The 16750-nt window shown below is 34.5% G+C and overlaps 1 protein-coding gene across 1 annotated transcript in view; it reads right to left on the reverse strand.

Annotated features, from left to right (window-relative positions):
• ec (ubiquitin specific peptidase echinus) overlaps nt 1–6389 on the reverse strand; it is a 42895-nt gene extending 36506 nt beyond the window's left edge. Inside the window, exons 1-2 of the mRNA XM_090158105.1 lie at nt 6249–6389; nt 6055–6156 (exon numbers count right to left, since the gene is read on the reverse strand). The gene's annotated coding sequence lies outside the window, so the exon portion shown is untranslated. The remainder of the gene's footprint in view (nt 1–6054; nt 6157–6248) is intronic.
• Between the last annotated feature and the right edge of the window lie 10361 nt (nt 6390–16750).

The following is a 16750-nucleotide window of genomic DNA, read 5'->3' on the forward strand; positions in this document are numbered from 1 at the left end:
GCATAAGAAATCAGAATAACAACTGAAAATTCGCATGATAAATCAGAATAACAACTGAAAATTCGCATGAGAAATCAGAATAACAACTGAAAATTCGCATAAGAAATCAGAATAACAACTGAAAATTCGCAGAAAAACTGAGAAAACACAAGGGGGAAACAATAATAATGGAAAATCACAGAAAAGTTGAGAAATAAAGGTAATAACACAATTAAGTACACAACTTTTAAGAGTGACTACGCGTCTGCTTGTTTTTCCCAAACAAGGTCTTGGATACTAAGAGAACTGAAATATGTATAGAAGATTTCAGCTGCAATTTTTAAATTAATAATTTTGAAATATTGCTTTAGAAGTGTTTATCATGGTAAAAAAGAACCACGCCCTCTTTGGGACCAAATCCGACTTAAAGTCTTTTCGAATCCATGACCGATTATCCCATTGAGACACACTTTTTGCGCCGTGCACTGTGTTCATTTCTCAGTAAAAAATTAGACGCGGAAATTTCTTTCAAGACGGCGAAGAGTTTCCATGAATTCTTATTAGAAAAACCCCTTCACTGGAACAAGTTTTCGCGCGAATTCAACATGCAGTATTTCTCGTATTTAAGAAATCTTGTTGGTCGACTAGTAAGCCTAGAGTGGTTGAAGGGATTCATCTTTCTAAGAAAAATAGTTTCAAAAACCGCCTCCGGAAAAGCCTTAGGTTTTTTCTTTTACCTGACCACTCCTTCGAGTTATACGAATAAAAGGTAAAAACGCCATCTTTATCGCGTAAAAGTATATATCCCGCGGAGAAGCGTCCGTAAAGATTTTTTACCCGTGATGGTGAAAGTATTAGTTAACCCATTGATGTGGGTTAAGGCTGAGATCGAGTGAAGTTTGTATACCCCGCGATCGCGACTGTCCGTGACGCCAATGTCAGCAATGTCCCCCTTTAAGATCGTTACTATAGAAACTGGCCTATTTTTATCCTTTGGGAATTCATCCGTACTGCCAAAGGCTACATACCGATTCTCAAATGATAAAAGCGATTTTTCACGCGGCTATACAAACGGGCGTTGTTTATAGTGATGGCCGACTTTGGCAAAAAAGGATGGATAAGGCGGCAGTTTTCTACTTTATTACGCCGCCTTTACACACGCTACGACTATCGCCTTTGCTTGATAACTAGCTATAAAACTTAAGACATACCTGTGAGAATGTCCCTGTAGTACATGTCATGGGAAAGCTAAAATAATCTTTTGTGCCGTTCAAGGTTGACCCAATTACTGATGCCTGTTTATACGACGTAGTTCGATAAAGCATGCTTAAATTTGTACTATCTATACATGTATAGGCTAGTAAAAACGATTTTGCCCTTGAGAAAAGCGACTATGGTCAAAACACATTAACGTGTGATTGATAATTTTTAGAAATCGTTTAAAATTTCAATACTTTCCAAACTTTCCGCACCGGCTTCTGAAAATTTGTAAACTGCTAAAATATCTGGCAATTTTGCCATTTTTTGGGTTAATTTTTCTTTATTTTTGAGCAAATTTAATGACCCAAATAATAATATATCATTTGCTGGGATTTCAATTGTCCAAAAAGTGTTGAAAATGTTTAAAATTGTGTAATAGATGTTCGAAATATGACAAAACATCTGAACAATAATGAAGTGTAACAAATCTCATCATTCGCTGAAATAAATGAAAATATCAATCAATTTACTAGCGTATTCAAAAATAAATTACAGAAAAGGAATTGAAACTGTACTTTCCAGGATTCTTCAAAGATATCTCGACGTTTAACAGATATTTCCGGAAGAGAGTGTGTATCCCTAACGTATACCGAGATAAAATATAGATTCCTATATTTTAAATATTTTTATTTGGCTTAGCAAGCAAAGATTAAGGTCGAAAAAACAGGCAACGTGACCTACCAATAACAAATAACCTTTAACAGCGCAAAATATGATTTAAACTTTCTCATGAGAAGGATTACACGAACATTCTTACATGTACGTCTATTTGAAATTGTTGGAATAAACAAGAATAACAGTAGTCTTCTTCATACGAACTTTGTTTCCGAGAAAGTCGCAACTGCACGACGGATTCGACTGACAATAGACGGGCTTCGACGGCGCTAAAAACGTGAACTGGAGAACTTTTAGGAGTGTAGTTTGTACACAATAAAGCTACGTCTACACTCCTACAAGTAGTCAGTACCCACTACATGATTTCTAGCGTTGACTTAAACTATCTATTAAAGGGCGTTTTCCTAATAAGAATTCGTGTAAAATCTTCACCGTCTTGAAGTTCTTTTGGTACTCTGAAATACATAGACTTAACGACACAAAACCCCGTTAATGATGAGTAGTTCAATGAGATAATTGGCTTCAGATTCACCGTTGCCGTATGGCCGATTTTTTGAGGGACGTCACGTGGTTCTAGTTTAGTCCAGATACCCATCCCAACACATACGGATGTGATTTTATTGCCAATAGTAGCGGAAATCCCTAGTGATTATAAATATAACTAACAAGCCTATAATGTTCATATAAATGCCAAGGATAAAAATAATTACACTTAATTTAGGAAAGGCAACTATCATATGGCATTAGATTTAGAATCGTTGGGTTCTACTACTAATCGCCAAAACTGTTTTGGAAAATCATAACACTATAGTTTGAAAAAACTGTTGTTGAAAACTATAACACTATAGTGATACCCCACTCCCAAACGAAGTGGTAGTCACTTGTAAATATTTTTAACCAGTGATTACTGATTTCCGAAAAATATTCCGTGATTTTAAATAAATCGCAGTGATTTTCGTAAGCAAATTCCTGTGATATCCTAGAATTTGTACACCTGATTACTTAAGTGACTAACAATCGCCCGAAAAAGTGTGATAATCTACAATACTACATTATAAAGCAAATAGCCTTTTCAGTTTATATAGCGGATAACGTGAGAAATCCAGAAACACTGAACTATTCGCGTAGGGTGCTACAACAGAAAATGTGCACTACCCTTTCCCATACACTGAATAGCCAGAGTGTAGGAGCACTACAGATGCCATAAGGATTACGTTAAAAAAAGAGTCAAATATAAAGTATAACCATATTTATTCCACAAACAAAGATAAATGCAATCCCTACTCCATATGCAATATCACACAATCACCCCAGTTCCAAAAAATAGATACCCCCTAATTTATATTTAAATCCTTATAAATAAATTGAAGAGTTGGGGCTTGGCGTGTCCCACACAATAGCGATCTCAAATGGAAATTGTAACGAAAAAAGAGTATCCAACGAAAAGAAAGATTGTCGACTAACAAAATAAAGGGATCCCTTTTCTCGGGCAGCCATTGTTTGTTTCGTTGGGTGAACCTTTTTTCTCGGCTATCGGGTCAGTGACTTCGACCAAGAAGGGCCAGTGGCGAGGGGTTACGTCTGAAAGACTCTTTCTATTCCGAGGAAAAGATCATTTAACAAACCCAGCACCCACTAATGCGCCCTGCGGAAAAAACTAAGTAAAAATAACCATTACCAGACACTATTGTTAAAAGCCTGGATTGGGGTGCGGACTTCTTTGAGGACTCGATTCGGTTATATCATAGAAACTACAAGTTTCTATGGTTATATTTAGTAAATTTTATACAATATACCCACCCCCGACTTTTAGTCTTATTATCTTTTTGTCACTAATTGTAGAGTACGGGGCGTGCAATTCATCTAAAATTTCGAATATTTTTAATAAGAGACATTTTTTAGTGAGCGATGGGGAGTAGTATCATAAGTAACATAAAAACAATAAGTATGACACTTCCTATTGCTTTAATGCTAATTTTCTAACCGAACCATTTATCGGCACTGATACTCTGTGACTTGGACTCGCGACTTACCGTTTTGGATGACTACTTTTTGATAAAAACTTAAGCCTAATATCGGAGAGCACGTTTTGGAGTCGCGAGGGGCTTTGGCTTTGTTTCGAAGCCCGCGTGCGAATCACGCGTGATAAAAAAAACATGAGCTCGTGGCGCCGATAAAATCTTTTTTAATTTTTATCATTTTAGGCTAATATTTCGCCTATCTATCGGAAAACAGATAGCGCACATTTTAGACGCTAGAGGGCTCTGTGCTGAGAAAACATCTTGATTACGCAATAACTATGAAAATCAGTTTGGTTGTAAATCTCGTTAATTGTCATACTTACGGTTATTATGTGACTTATGGTAGTATATTTCTCGACTAGAATAGACGCGATCTCGAATTGACGACACCGGGTTCCTATTGTCCCACTTCTTTTTTTCTGGACGCATAATCTCTAAACCGGTCTAGCCCGCCCGATATCGCGGGTCAGCGCCATTTTATTTTTGTTTATATTTTCCAAGTCATTTGTATTCACCGTTTTCGAGTTTTTCCAAAACCCGCAATTAAAGAAGAATGGAACGGGACATTATGCCTCTAAATTGGTCCCAAATGCTCACTCTTAGCAAGGTTCGCACTAGAGAGGTCAAATCGAGAGGCTTAGTAACCTCAGAAATCTGGTGTAAAAGTTGCGATAATTATTACTGGAAATCTAGAAATCCAAAATAAACTACGAGAAACTAGAAATTTTGGGAAATTCGAAGTCATATTGGAAATCTCAAGAAATTATAAGACATATTTGAAATCTCAAGAAATTATAAGACATATTGGAAATCTCGAGAAATTATAAGACATATTGGAAATCTCGAGAAATAATAAGACATATTTGAAATCTCGAGAAATAATAAGACATATGTCTTATAATTTCTTGAGATTTCAAATATTTGAAATCTCAAGATATTATAAGAAATATTGCCCATATTTCCACGGGTCTGGAAATCTAGAAATCCATAAGAAATTTCAGAACTATGAGAAATTCGGCGATGTTTTAGAAATCTTGGGAAATCCGAAGACATTAGAAATCTCGAGGAATTAGAAGAAATATTTCCGTAAATCTAGAAATCCACAAGAAATCCGGAGAATTGAGGAGAAATATTCGAAATCTATAGAATACAAATTGGAAATATTTCTGGGGGAAAGCTAGAAATGTATAACTGTAGGAAATATAAATATCCAGATAATTAAAAAATAAATATATTTTAGTAAATATTCCTCCTGTGAAATATCTGAAATGTATTGGATCCAATAATAAAGAAAAAAAATCTGGCTAGCCCATCGGGTCAAACCTTTGAATTTCTGAGACCATAAAGCTAAAACCAAACCGCAACCAATGATAAAATTGTAGAGCATTAAATCATAAATACAGTTTTTCTACGAAGAGCCATATTTTATAAAATTAGTCCTTTAAGGAAACGGGAATTTTGGAAACAAGATTTCAGATCTAGTGCCAATTCTTGAATGGTGTTTCTTTTCGGAGAAAACGTGACTTTAAATGAAAATTTACCACATCTATTCGTAAAATTCACAAATATATAAACTAAACATCTATTCACACTTTTCAGTATTAAATTACAAACTGGGTTAATAGCAAATTGTATAGAGAAGTAGCGCAAGCTTATTGAAATTTTACTGAAGCAAAAGTTTTACTCGAAGATTGACCGAATTTACAAAATTTGAAAGTTCTCGAAATGTTTATACTTTAATTCGAAAAACGTATCTAAAGCGTCGTTTGTATAAATCATAAACAGAACATAGAAAAGTAAACTTCCTGATCAAAATATATGACAAATGCATTGGCTTCCGGTGTATGTTTGTCTCCGTAACAAGAGCGTACAATTCATAAACGTCCATATATTTCAAAGCACCGCCAAAAAAATTGGTCCGAAGAGGGGCAACCCCTACCGGAAGGAAACGGTGGCATTTACATTGACAACTAGACAATAAGGGGTCGTAGGAAATATCGAGGGGGTCAGGGGTCAGCCCGGAAAGAAGGAAGGCGTGTAGCGCTGATACCATCCGAGGCTTAGAGCTCTCTTAAACTGATTTTAAAACCATCTAGATTCCAACATATCCTAGTTTTATTTGAAATAAGCCAGAACTTAACCTAGGCCTAATAGAGAAGAATTAAAATAGAATAATTACCATTATATTATAAGTTATCCAAACAGCCACACAGTTAATTCGCGCAAGATTCACGAAACACAAAACTTTATTTAATTCTTCTATTGGAGAAACGTGATAAATCTAGCGCAGCGGTAACAAAATAAATGCGTTTCACAAAATGAACCAAAAATATTATTTTCGTCATTGGCGACTGCCGCGAGCCGTATATTCACCTTTATCCGGACGAAACTTTCGCGCATGCGCGCTAATGTACCATGAAAGAATATTATAAAAGTTTTATCTGGCAAAGGCCTCGCGTGTCGCTCAAAAACGTACCTAGGACGAGTTTTCCAAGGTAGACTCGTCGGAATATACAGGTTCTCTCTCTCTGGCTTTATTTAAAGTTTTCATTTTGAGGTCTTTCTACCTGTGTACTTTTTACGTAACGTACACGGCACGAAACCCGGTAAAGTCGGTAATCTAGCACTGTAGATAGGGCCCGCGAAACGGGTAAAGTTTGTTTCGTTTGTACACTCATTGATTCGTTTAATGGCCCGTTGAAAATCAAATAACAGTATGAAAGGGGGTTGTAAAAAGGAGTTGGATAAAAACAAAGGATTTTTTATTTACTGACTGACGGGAAAAGTTGAACAGCCTTTTGTAGTTGAAGGAAGGAAGGTTTTTTCATTTTTATTTGATAGCATCCGAACTGACGCTTGAATTAGCGATAAATTTGAAAACAATTTTTTACGCCTTGAGAGAGTCTGGAAGTATTTGTTTTAAGGGTCGGGGGAACGGTCCGTATCGAACTTGGGGTTTTGGGGTCACGGACTAGTGGTAGATACTTGTTAAATCCGCCAAAAAGTATATTTGTTTGATTGTTTCATTCGAAAAAAGGGCAGATATTTTTTGAGTTTATATATATTGTTTTGTTAGCGCAAGTGGGGCATCTAGTCAACCAAATATTTTTTAACGCTTTTTAAATAGTTCCATATTTTCTACCACCAGGTTTATCAGTCGCTAAGTGTGTTAACAGATGAAAATTTTTTCTTTAAAGAAATTTCACATTAAAATCAAATTGGAGTGAAATTATTCACTGTCTCCGACTCCCTACACGATTTATTATTCTCAAACACTCATAGGGTGAACTAGTGTTGTAAGTCGGAAATTTTCCGGAAAATGACCGAGGCCTTTTTTCCGGAAAATTTTCCGTATTTTTCCGAAAAAAATAAAAAAAAGTTTTCATTCCATGACTAGTTTAATATATTGTTCGCAAATTTAAATAATTTTCGCCTCATTTTTTCGAATCTAAAAGTAAAATCATAGACTTTCTCTGTGGTAAAACTAAACCTCTAGACTAGTTTAAACTGATTAACAATGTAACACTATTAATGTTTTGTAGTATGTTTACTGATATTAGACATTTTATATCGATAAAAAGTTAAAAACATTAAAAACCCTTAAAAAGTAATTTATGTTTCAATTTTTTATTTTTCCGATTTGCGGAAAATTTACCGCATTTTATTTTTCCGGAAAATTAACAACACTAGGGTGAACAGTCTGCGCGCAATAAACTAACGTCTACACCCATAGACGTTCTTCCCCTACGTGTTTTCGAGCGCAATCTTAACCCTCTCTTATTACTAGAGTAATAGCTCTAGTATCTCAAAGGTTATTTAGATTAGGATTTAAATGATTTTACGATCCAATTAAATATGGCGTCGACCGAGTGTGCATTGTATAGATCGATCCAAGATACTATAGTTTTCTTTTATCTTACAACAATGAAGGACATTAATTTTAAATTAAGAAAAAAATTGTTTACGAAGTCATCTACGAAGAGATACTGCACTTTGATGTTAACCGAACGTTGAAGAAGTTTATTAATAAATTAAAAAAAAATCATCTTTTATACAAAACAATATTTTAGAGATATACCTATATACGTATAAATGTTCTTGAAAATTTATGCCAGAGAAAGCTAGGGTTAGTAATCAGTCTGTTAGTCTCTGTTAGTTTCCTGGTAGTCCTTGATCTCTTTGGCAATCAAAAGAATATGTATGATTGAAATATACGCTTTTCGGTTAAAAACATAATGGTAAACCTGTCTACCACAAAGAGATATCCGAAAATTAATCAAATTCTTTTGATGAAAATTACACGGAATCTTCCGCCTTGGAGCGTTTATAAATCGTAAAAACGGTTTAAAAATTTTGATGTAGAGCAACTCTTTCTCACCAGACCCAGGTGCGACAGGGTCCACGCCAAGAAAGAGTCGTCTCGAATGGAAATAGGTGGTATTCACGAGAAGATGGCGGCCATTACACTAAGGTAGATAGCCATGGGGGAAAGGGGGATGACACTAGCCTTCCACTACAGCGATGATGACGTCACGAGAATACACGTCACATCTTCGACGAAGGACACCCGACACGACGCGCGTACAGCGATCGTAACCCCAATTAATAGTTTCATATCCAAAAAAAAACAAAATGGCCAGAGGACGTGGAATCTTTTTCTACTAGGAAATTCCAGGCTAAAAGCCCAGAAGAAAACGCGCTAAAATGAAAGAAGAGACTGAAGATGAAACGTAATAAAATTCTTTCAGGTTGGATGGTAGCCTCTGGGCGAAAATTCCAAAAAGATGAAGAAAAGTGTCAGGTCGGTGTTCGTTCACGTTATAACAACTGTTTCATCTCGAAGTCGAAGCCAGCGCACCCTAACGAGTATTTCAAGCTTCATCAATCCCCCCCCCCGCCTTCCAACTATATGATATACTAATGATTTTCAAACAAAAGGGGGATGATGTATCAGTTAAATTATAAGTAACACGAAGAAGTGTGACACTTCTTACTCTCCCAACGCTAATTTATTTTACAGACAATTGGTTCCGCCAATGACATTACATGGATAAGGACTAACAACGCTAAGCGATCCGTTACTAGTTTACGATGAAATATTTATTCAGAACGTTAAATGGACTAATATAAACGTACACGAGACCCGAACACGTAATTTCTCGTATTTATTACCATCAAACTAACCTGAGAATGATTCTGCTAAAGACAAGTTTGCTTTTCCGAAATTTTCTTTTACGCAATCACTGTATGACAGACATTAAATGAAATCGTTCAGTGTCATACTTATGGCTATTACGTTACTTACGGTGAAATGAATCCAAATATTTTCAGACGGACGACTGATAATTTTGCATTAATCCGTATTCAATTTAAATCGAACGACGTCATTTGATATAAGGTCATGATAGCCGTAACTGATCTTGACGGAAAACGAGTGTGAACCAAAGTTAATAGACAGATTAGGCCAAAACCAGAAAACGTGAAGGGGGAGCTTGTAGGAGGTGCAAGCTGTACATCTGCACTCATACAAGTTACACTTCAAGATGGTGTTGTGGGAAAATGGGATGACAATATGGTACCCATGTCACGTGAAATCCCTTTCCTAGCATTTGGTAATGCTAACGCTAGAACGTAAAAAAGACAAGTAGTTCCTATATTAAAAGGCAAGTAAGTTCCCCCTCTTCTCAGGATGGCTTAAACGTACGGGGTTAACGAGTCCCCATCAAAACGCCCCGAAGCGTGTAATAGGAGATCATTTAATGTCGTTTATAAAGGCAAAAACAAAGTTTTTTTATCGGTCGCTGCATTCCATAATAATGTAATAAACTCCAGTAATTGATGGCTGGTTTAAATATGGTACGATGTCTGGTTCGCTTCTGGGCACTTGCAAATTCTTCGTATAACCCTTCAATTAGCGGACGTGGAATGAAAAGCGCCCTAAACCAGCACCGAAATTGCCCGCCAAGAAATAATTTTTCATTAAAATTGTATCAGAAGGGGAGGGGGGGGGTTAAAATACTTCAAAAACGTCGTCTAAATATATTTTTATATTTTGCCGATAATTTCGTTTGGATTACTCCATTACTCACGAGTCAGAGGGAATAAATAAAAAAATTCATACAGCTAAAAAGTGTGCATTCGATTCTGATGAGAAAATGCGAATTTATCAAAATAGAATTGAGGAATTTTATATCATAGTATTTTGCATTAATTAATTTCACCTGCTTATTGGTGACTCTTTAATCTAACAAGTGAAACGACGGAGGACAACTTGTAGACTCTAACGCTAGATTTATGCGAAGGAAGTAGACATTTTAGGAAATTAATTACTATGCTGTGTAGTTTTATGTATAATTATGTAACATAAGTAAAAAATTTATATGTAAGATAGCCAATTCTAAAATATTATGTTTTGTTCAAAATAGTTGACTGCGTATAAAATGTGTGTTTTTTTAATTTAATAAGATTTTTGGTTGTTTCTCTAAGATCAAAGTTTTGCGTCTTTTCATCAACTGTTCTATACCAGAAGTGTGTAAAGGAGTACTATGCATAAGTATTACCAAAAGTATATAAAATAGTACCATTCGTGAGTACTACCAAAAGTATATAAAATAGTACCATTCGTGAGTACTACCAAAAGTATATAAAATAGTACCATTCGTGAGTACTACCAAAAGTATATAAAATAGTACCATTCGTGAGTACTACCAAAAGTATATAAAATAGTACCATTCGTGAGTACTACCAAAAGTATATAAAAATTACCATGCATAAAAACTACCAGAAGTATATAAAAAGCAACATACGTAAGTACTACCAGAAGTATAAAATAAAGTACCATGCATAAGTACTACCAGAAGTATATAAAATAGTACCATGCATAAGAACTACCAGAAGTATATAAAAGAGTACCATGCACAAGAGCTACCAGAAGTATATAAATAAGTACCATACGTAAGAACTACCAGAAGTATATAAATAAGTACCATGCATAAGTACTACCAGAAGTATATAAAATAGTACCATGCATAAGAACTACCAGAAGTATATAAAAGAGTACCATGCATAAGGACTACGAGAAGTATATAAATAAGTACCATACGTAAGAACTACCAGAAGTATAAAATAAAGTACCATGCATAAGTACTACCAGAAGTATATAAAATAGTACCATGCATAAGAACTACCAGATGTATATAAAAGAGTACCATGCATAAGAACTACCAGATGTATATAAAAGAGTACCATGCATAAGAACTACCAGATGTATATATAAGAGTAACATACATAAGAACTACCAGAAGTTTATAAAATAGTACCATGCATAAGAACTACCAGAAGTATATAAATAAGTACCATTCACAAAAACTACCAGAAGTAGATAATTTATCTCTTACGGCTCCCATTTCCCCATCTTGCAATGTTATTGGTTTGAAACCAGTGTCTTCGCAGGATCCCGCTGATTTTTCAAAATCCTTTTTGGAAGAAATTCATCATTTAGCGAGTTTCTAAAGCTATAACAGAGGGATTTACTAATTAGTACCTATTGTTACGCAGTAGGTACATTTTAGATGGTTAGCAAAAACAGTACGCGCGGTAAATTTTGAGACGTGATGCGGTGTTCACAACCTCCTTTTGGTGGAAAATTTGCTACCAATCGAATCTGCATTGATTCTCCGAAGGACTTTGTTTAATCTTTATGGCCTAAATGGATACTTCTCCCTTAAGAAATATATTATAAATATCTGGTAATACCAACCTTTCGTAAAGCGAACTTTATTCTAAAAAATATACCGCATTGTTTTACTCAGTGATGGGCATTTTTGAAAATTTTGTGATAACTCTCACTCCACCTCATTCCCGTTTCTAAAATTTTAAACTCAAACTCATCTCCTCTAACCACCGTAAGCTAACTTTTTATCTCATCTCCTCTCATCGAATTTCGCTAATTAATCTAACCTCACGCACACTCCCGCTAGTTTTGTTGAAAAATCGGATCTCATCTCACGCTCTTTGAAATGCGTACTTTGTGCAACTCCTCTCCTTTTGAAGTTATGAGCATCTCACCTCCTCTCGGATTATCACACTGTTCTCACAGGGGTAGAACAACGACCGTCACTGGCCGGTGGCTACATTAGATTTACTGTCTTTAACTTCTTTATAGGCTTCTAACGGCAGCATATTATGTTATTGTACGTTTGGGCTTTGTTGTTGGCCAAAGCACGGCCCCCTGCACGCGCTCACGCTGCTCGCGACGATAGCGGCCCCGGCGATCGACTGAAAATTGCGAAAGTGAAATTAGTTAACTTTTTTCCTACATCGACCTTTGGCGCTGACGTAACAACTAAGAAATGGCTGGAGTATATGGCGAAAACGTTCCAATTTTTAGAGTTTCATTAATTATTACTAATTGTGTAATTTTAGGGTTATAATTTCTTTCCGTAATCTTTAAATTACTTATTAATAAATAAGTAAAATACGTTTGGATATTTTTTAAATCAAAATACGCGCCGAGAAAACCAGACAAAGAAGACGCTGTCGACGTTAATAATATAAACAAAAGAACTAGTCATGTGTCCGCTTATCAGCTGTTGTTTTTCGATTTTATTCTTACAGTTCTTTGATAGTAAGTAAATAAGTAGTAAATGTAATGCAGATTATAAAACTAGAATATTATTTTTACAGTTAACAAAGTCAGACAATGTTGAAGATTGCTGAAAATCTATGTATGAGACATGTAAGCATTCTAAATCACAGACTCACTAGTCTCACTCACAGTTCACAATATGGTTTAGGTCTAAATGTAGAGATTCCCATTTTTTTTACCATAATTTAAGTTAAAATTGGTTTAACTCTTTAACTCCATAATTGAAAAACTAAACATTACTGAAAAATACCACCATTTTAAACGTAGCTTAAAGTCCCTCTTGTTATTGAATGACATTTAAATATACCCCAAATCAAATATAAATCTTCCAATCGCCCTGATCCCATTACTTATTTGTTATTTCTTATCCCTAATTTTACTTTTATTGAGTATATTTAAATTAAGAAAGTTTCAATAATCATTACTTTTTTATGTAATATTTTTTTTTTATGTTTGTTATTTTTTATATATGTTTTTTAATATTGCTAAAATTCTAAAAATAAGAGAACAACACGCAAGGGCTTACAAGTCAATTATGACTTAGCCCTACAACTCATGTAACCTTAAAAGATATATTTAATAAAAGAATTGAATTGAATTGAATTGCTTTTAAGAATCTCGATAACTTAGTAGTCCCACGCTCACATTAAAGTAATCAGCTTTTTTCAAGTAAAATTCATTAAGATTCAATTAAAATTACTGGATGATGTAGGAACATGCTGGATGATGTACGAACATGCTGGATGATGTAGGAACATGCTGGATGATGTAGGAACATGCTGGATGATGTAGGAACATGCTGGATGATGTAGGAACATGCTGGATGATGTAGGAACATGCTGGATGATGTAGGAATATGCTGGATGATGTAGGAATATGCTGGATGAGGTTGAAATATGCTGGATGATGTGGATAAACATTCTTTTCGTTTCTGATGGTAGTTATATTCGAATTTGAGACCTAATCGTATATTGGCTCATATGTAATGCCACCAATTAAGTAATAGGTAGTGACATACATCTGGTTCCAAATCCTACGATTACGCATTAGCCTCACAACAGACTATCATTAACTGAAGTTCCTTAAAATGCAAACCACAAACCAATCTTCCATGTGAAGTGTATGCATCGTTGACTACAAAATCATTCCTAGAGATGCTCTTAATCCACAGTTTGCATAAATTTTCATCAGTGGGTAACTGATGAAATGACACTTTGGTCTTCTTAAAAGTAGATGAACACAATGGAACAGAACAATGCTGGTATTTTTTAAATGGGTAATTTGGAGGGGCAGGTCACTTCCTTGATTAACGACGCACCTCTCAAAAGATTAAATCGTTATTATTTTGATTAAATTCAATTTAATCACGATTATGTTGATTAAATCATGTTTAATTAATTAATATAATCTTTAAATCTATTTAATCATGATTAAATGATTAAATCTGATATAAATGATTAAATCTGATATAAATGATTAAATCTGATATAAATGATTAAATCTGATTGAAACAATTAAATCTGATTGAAACAATTAAATCTGATTGAAACGATTAAATCGTGATTAGTATGATTAAATCGCGATTAGAAATTAGAACGAGAATGATTAAATCTAATTAAAATGTTTAAATCTGATTAAAATGATTAAATCCTGATTAAAAAGATTAGATCCTGATTAGAATGATTAAATCTCGTTTAAAGCGTGGTTAGATTTTCTAATCTTGATTAATTTTTGTTGAAGAAATAAAAAACAATGAAGATATTTTGTAACAAAGTCATTCAACAGTACTAGTCCGTTCTTACTAGTCAGTTTTCTGTTGTACTACCATCGTTTCATTAATTGCTATGTATATATATATTTTAACCAAGTCGAAAATAAACCGTTCATTACTTGTAGCTGATGTCACTGGATTTATTTCGGTATCTGCGCTCTGCTCCGTGTTGCTGTTGAAAACTTCAACAATTTTTTTAATTTTAATTACGCTGATTTAATCACGATTACCTTGATTTAATAATTTTACTATGATTAAGACGCACCCAAAAGTGACCTGCCCCTCCCGGTAATTTTCACTTATTAAAAAAACAGGATGTAACGCAGCCAGGGTAATGGCATTTGAGCAAATATTAATGTTTTATCTTATGCAAATTATAAAGAACAAAGTTTGGTGAATATGACAAAAATTATGAGCAGTTATCATAATTATAGTCTTAAATAACTACAAAATACAGTTTTTAATAACTTGAAAACTCATTGCCAATACAAAACTTAAACCATTTATGGTTAGGCTTAGCAATAAAATGTTACCACTCAAAATATTGAAATATTTATTAAAAAAAATTTTTTGAAATGAAAACTTACATACTTAAAAAGTGTAATTACTAATTGTTTGTTACAAACTTCTCCAAATTCAATAAAACAGTTGGAAAAAAACTTCACTAATGCAAATTCATCGCCATTGAAACGTATGTTAAACTTCCCGCCTCTTTGATAGATTCCGGTTGTTACACCAGCGTTCCAAGCGACGGAAAATCGCTGTCGCGAAAATACACGGGGAGGAAATTCTTTGCCGGGGCCGCTATCGTCGCGAGCAGCGTGAGCGCGTGCAGGGGGCCGTGGCCAAAGTTACATAATTATTTCCAAGAAGGTCATGTTTATATATTTCCTTTGTTTTGGTTCTCTTACATCTAAACTCAAACTCACCTCCTCTCACCCAACACCGCAAACTAACTTTTTAATGGCTCTCCTCTCATCGCATTTCACTAATTAAATTAACCTCGCTCACACTCCAAATACATTCTTTGAAAAATCTTATTGAAACTCACTCTCCTCTCACTTAAATCATGAATTTATTCATTTGAATAAATTCATGCTTAAATTCATAGCTTGGAAACTCATCTTACGCTCCTCTCCATTGGAAGCTTAGAGCAGCTCACCTCATTTCAATTTCTCTCACAGATCTCACGGTGAGAGGAGAGTGCCCATCACTGGTTTTACTAACCATACTTGTAAGACTTGTAAAATAGTAATTAAAATTTAGTGAATTATGTTGAACTTGGATCGGCATTTCAAATACGTAAATGAATTATAATCAAAACAGAATTGAATTATTATTTTATTAAATATACTAAAATACTCGGAAAACAACGAAAGAAATATTTGAAAACAAGGAGTTTAATATTGTAATATGTTTATTTTTCAAAAAAGTATGAATTTAGAGCATCTACTCTCGAAAGCGCACCGAATCAAAAGTGCCGATATTCGTGAAGATGAAAAAAATTAAACGAGTTATTATAAAACTAACAACATGTTTTGTCTCTAATTAAACCTATTAGGGTACTATTTAAGCTAATTACTGGAGGTCTTTAGGAACTAGTTTCAATCGAAAAACCGATAACGCACTCATTATTTTATAAATAACGTAGAGATGAGCTAGGTGGCAATTATCGGGGAAAAAAATAATGAAAACCTTTATTAAAAATAACGTGGAAAAAGTTTCAAAGAAGTTGAACGCTTTCAATTATAATTTACCGGTTTTTTTAAATTCTAATATTGGGTGGTGGAAATAATTTGAAAATGGAGCCTTTCAACATATTGTCCTTGAAATATTGTCATTAAATATAGAGAGGGCTTCACACCCTGGGACGTCGTCGACATTTTCTCATACTCCATAATCTCCTTATCACCTGTCTTCTTCAGCACGAAGATAGATCGACGATACCCCGCCTTAATCACCGCTGTCAGGTGATCTCCGCTAACAACCAAATATACATCTTTCACTGACAACCTCGAATATTGTATAATAAAACAAACGTGGTTGAAAAAAATGGCTATTGTTGGCTTAGAAGGACAACGGTATAGAGTGGTAGAAAGCGAAATAAAACTTATATTTTATAATACAGCCCTAGTGTCTTATTATTTAATTCTGTTACATGTATAAAGTTTAATTAGTTTGGAATATAATAACAGTTTTTATAATGGTAGTTTTTTCGTGGTCTTAAAAGCGCAAGTTTCCAAAAAGGAAATAGATAAGTTAAAGAACGTGCTAAATATCAGACTGTTTCTAAGACATTTCTTAAGCCTAACGATTTCTAGCTTAACCTCCTCTTATTTAAAGAAGAATCGTTGTCGCGTGACCGCCTAGAAATGTGGCCAATGGTGTTAATTTCATGATCGGTCAAAAATTAACTACAGGAAAGGCGGTTTTATTAGACCGATACGCGTGAGACTC

This window comes from Leiobunum rupestre, chromosome 9 (assembly GCF_980474605.1).
Source record: "Leiobunum rupestre chromosome 9, qqLeiRupe1.1.hap1, whole genome shotgun sequence".
Taxonomy (NCBI): domain Eukaryota; kingdom Metazoa; phylum Arthropoda; class Arachnida; order Opiliones; family Sclerosomatidae; genus Leiobunum; species Leiobunum rupestre.